This window comes from Rattus norvegicus, chromosome X (assembly GCF_021556685.1).
Source record: "Rattus norvegicus strain SHRSP/BbbUtx chromosome X, alternate assembly SHRSP_T2T, whole genome shotgun sequence".
NCBI lineage: Eukaryota > Metazoa > Chordata > Mammalia > Rodentia > Muridae > Rattus > Rattus norvegicus.
The window spans coordinates 31999367-32003427 of record NC_141554.1 but is presented as its reverse complement, the minus strand read 5'-3'; the positions used below and the strand labels follow the sequence as shown (position 1 = coordinate 32003427).

The 4061-nt window shown below is 39.9% G+C and overlaps 1 pseudogene across 1 annotated transcript; it reads right to left on the bottom strand.

Moving 5' to 3' along the window:
- Positions 1-3177: 3177 nt before the first annotated feature.
- Positions 3178-3810, bottom strand: LOC147998188 (nascent polypeptide-associated complex subunit alpha pseudogene; annotated as a pseudogene). Its single transcript, XR_015646836.1, has one exon. The product of XR_015646836.1 is annotated as a nascent polypeptide-associated complex subunit alpha pseudogene (transcript).
- Positions 3811-4061: the final 251 nt, after the last annotated feature.

Sequence of the window (4061 nt, the reverse complement as noted above, 5' to 3'; positions counted from 1 at the left end):
ATTTGTCCTAACCACAGTGTCCTTTGCCTTACAGAAGCTTTGCAGTTTTATGAGATCCCATTTGTCGATTCTTGATCTTAGAGCATAAGTCATTGTTGTTTTGTTCAGGAAATTTTTTCCAGTGCCCATGTGTTCCAGATGCTTCCCTAGTTTTTCTTCTATTAGTTTGAGTGTATTTGGTTTGATGTGGAGGTCCTTGATCCACTTGGACTTAAGCTTTGTACAGGGTGATAAGCATGGATCGATCTGCATTCTTCTACATGTTGACCTCCAGTTGAACCAGCACCATTTGCTGAAAATGCTATCTTTTTTCCATTGGATGGCTTTGGCTCCTTTGTCAAAAATCAGGTGCCCATAGGTGTGTGGGTTCATTTCTGGGTCTTCAATTCTGTTCCATTGGTCTATCTGTCTGTCTCTGTACCAATACCATGCAGTTTTTATCACTATTGCTCTGTAATACTGCTTGAGTTCAGGGATAGTGATTCCCCCTGAAGTCCTTTTATTGTTGAGGATAGCTTTAGCTATCCTGGGTTTTTTGTTATTCCAGATGAATTTGCAAATTGTTCTGTCTAACTCTTTGAAGAATTGGATTGGTATTTTGATGGGGATTGCATTGAATCTGTAGATCGCTTTTGGTAAAATGGCCATTTTTACTATATTAATCCTGCTAATCCATGAGCATGGGAGATCTTTCCATCTTCTGAGGATTTCTTCAATTTCTTTCTTCAGAGTCTTGAAGTTCTTATTGTACAAATCTTTTACTTGCTTGGTTAAAGTCACACCGAGGTACTTTATATTATTTGGGTCTATTATGAAGGGTGTCGTTTCCCTAATTTCTTTCTCGGCTTGTTTCTCTTTTGTGTAGAGGAAGGCTCCTGGTTTATTTGAGTTAATTTTATACCCAGCCACTTTGCTGAAGTTGTTTATCAGCTTTAGTAGTTCTCTGGTGGAACTTTTGGGATCACTTAAATAAACTATCATATCATCTGCAAATAGTGATATTTTGACTTCTTCTTTCCCGATCTGTATCCCCTTGACCTCCTTTTGTTGTCTCATTGCTCTGGCTAGAACTTCAAGAACTATATTGAATAAATAGGGAGAGAGTGGGCAGCCTTGTCTAGTCCCTCATGTTAGTGGGATTGCTTCAAGTTTCTCTCCATTTAGTTTAATGTTAGCAAATGGTTTGCTGTATATGGCTTTTACTATGTTTAGGTATGGGCCTTGAATTCCTATTCTTTCCAGGACTTTTATCATGAAGGGGTGGTGAATTTTGTCAAATGCTTTCTCAGCATCTAATGAAATGATCATGTGGTTTTGTTCTTTCAGTTTGTTTATATAATGGATCACGTTGATGGTTTTCCATATATTAAACCATCCCTGCATGCCTGGGATGAAGCCTACTTGGTCATGGTGGATGATTGTTTTGATGTGCTCTTGGATTCGGTTTGCCAGAAGTTTATTGAGTATTTTTGCGTCGATATTCATAAGGGAAATTGGTCTGAAGTTCTCTTTCTTTATTGCGTCTTTGTGTGGTTTAGGTATAAGAGTAATTGTGGCTTCATAGAAGGAATTCGGTAGTGCTCCATCTGTTTCAATTTTGTGGAATAGTTGGATAATATTGGTATGAGGTCTTCTATGAAGGTCTGATAGAATTCTGCACTAAACCCGTCTGGAACTGGGCTCTTTTTGGTTGGGAGACCTTTAATGACTGCTTCTATTTCCTTAGGAGTTATGGGGTTGTTTAACTGGTTTATCTGTTCCTGATTTAACGTCAGTACCTGGTATCTGTCTAGGAAATTGTCCATTTCCTGCAGATTTTCAAGTTTTTTTGAATATAGGCTTTTATAGTAAGATCTGATGATTTTTTGAATTTCCTCTGAATCTGTAGTTATGTCTCCCTTTTCATTTCTGATTTTGTTAATTTGGACACACTCTCTGTGTCCTCTTGTTAGTCTGGCTAAGGGTTTATCTATCTTGTTGATTTTCTCAAAGAACCGACTTTTGGTTCTGTTGATTCTTTCTATGGTCCTTTTTGTTTCTTCGTGGTTGATTTCAGCTCTGAGTTTGATTATTTCCTGCCTTCTACTCCTCCTGGGTGTATTTGCTTCTTTTTGTTCTAGAGCTTTTAGGTGTGCTGCCAAGCTGCTGACATATGGTCTTTCCTGTTCCTTTCTGCAGGCACTCAGTGCTATGAGTTTTCCTCTTAGCACAGCTTTCATTGTGTCCCATAAGTTTGGGTATGTTGTACCTTCATTTTCATTAAATTCTAAAAAGTCTTTAATTTCTTTCTTTATTTCTTCCTTGACCAGGTTATCATTGAGTAGAGCATTGTTCAATTTCCACGTATATGTGGGCATTCTTCCCTTATTGTTATTGAAGACCAGTTTTAGGCCGTGGTGGTCCGATAGCATGCATGGGATTATTTCTATCTTTCTGTACCTGTTGTTGCCCGTTTTTGACCAATTATATGGTCAATTTTGGAGAAAGTACCATGAGGAGCTGAGAAGAAGGTATATCCTTTTGCTTCAGGGTAGAATGTTCTATAAATATCTGTTACGTCCATTTGGCTCCTGACTTCTCTTAGTCTGTCTATACACAGCCACCAAAACTAGCTAAGATTGATGAAGCTAAAAACTGCATGCTGAAAGTGACTGGATATAGATCTCTCCTGAGCGATACATCCAGAGCATGTCCATGTCCATGGACTGACCCAGGGCTCCAACTGCATATGTAGCAGAGAATAGCCTTGTTGGGGTACCAGTGAAAGGGAAGCCCTTGGTCCTGCCCATGGACCCCCAGTGCAGGGGAAAATGGGGGGGACAGTAAGGAGGATGTATGGGGGGAATACCCGTATGAGGGAGTGGGAGGGGAGGGGATGTGGGCTTATGGACAGGAAACCGGGAAGGGAAATAATATTTGAAATGTAAGTAAAGAAATATATCTAATAAAAAAATTAAAAGAAGGATGCAAATGAATCCATTCTTTTTTTTAATCCATCCAACAAGATGCCACAACTTTATTAGTGATAGAAACAGTGCAAATTTCAAACCAAGCTGTAGTTCTACTTTTCAAACACCAAAAAGGGGGAAAAGGAGGGGAGGTGTCCTTGCTGCCAAATAGTTATGTTGTTAATTCCATAATAGCATTTACAATATGGTTGCTGTTGTTTTTCAGGGCTCAGACAGCCTTTGCTCTTGATATATTTGCTTTTGATATGACCAATTCTTTGTCCTTAACTTACACACCCATTTCATCAACCTCTTCTTCTTCACTCTCCTCTTGTACAGTTGGCGTCTGAGTGTTTTCTTGAATGTTTGAAACAGCTTCTCCTTGTACTTTGAATTTCTCAGCGGCTGCTAACTGTGCTTGCTGAGACAAATCTTCAACCTTGGCCTCCCCAAACACTATGTAGGTATCTGAAGCTGGGCTCTTGTAGACATCTGGTTTTGTGATGACAAAGAAGATATCTTTAGATTTCTGGATAGTGACTCTCATAACCCCTTACAGGGTTACAACCTTCCTTGGCTTCTTCTCACTTGGACTCTGCTTGGCTTTACTAACAGGTTCTTCATTGATCTCAGGGGCTGCTGCCAGCTGGGCTTGTTGTGTGGCTGTCTGTGTGGAATCTTGATCCTCGAGCTCTGGCACTGATTAATCACTGTCAAACTCTGTTTTGGACCCTGTTTCAGCCTGAGGCTAAGGCAAATCCTGCTCTGTAGCAGGGGCGGTTTCTGTGGTTTCAATGGGCACTTTGTGCGGAGAACATGGAACCAAGATGGCAGTGGAAATAGAGCAAGCAAATCGATCCATTCTTATTGCTCTGTACAAAACTCTAGTCGAAGTGGATCAAGGACCACCACATAAAACAAGATATACTCAAACTAATAGAAGAAAATGTGGGAAGGGTCTCAAACACATGGGCATTGGGGAAAATTTTATTTTAACAGAACACCAATGGGCTTGGTGTTCTAAGATCAAGAATAGATAAATGGGACTTCCTATAATTGCAAAGCTTCTGTAAGTCAAGGGACACTGTCATTAGGACAAAATGGCAATGAACA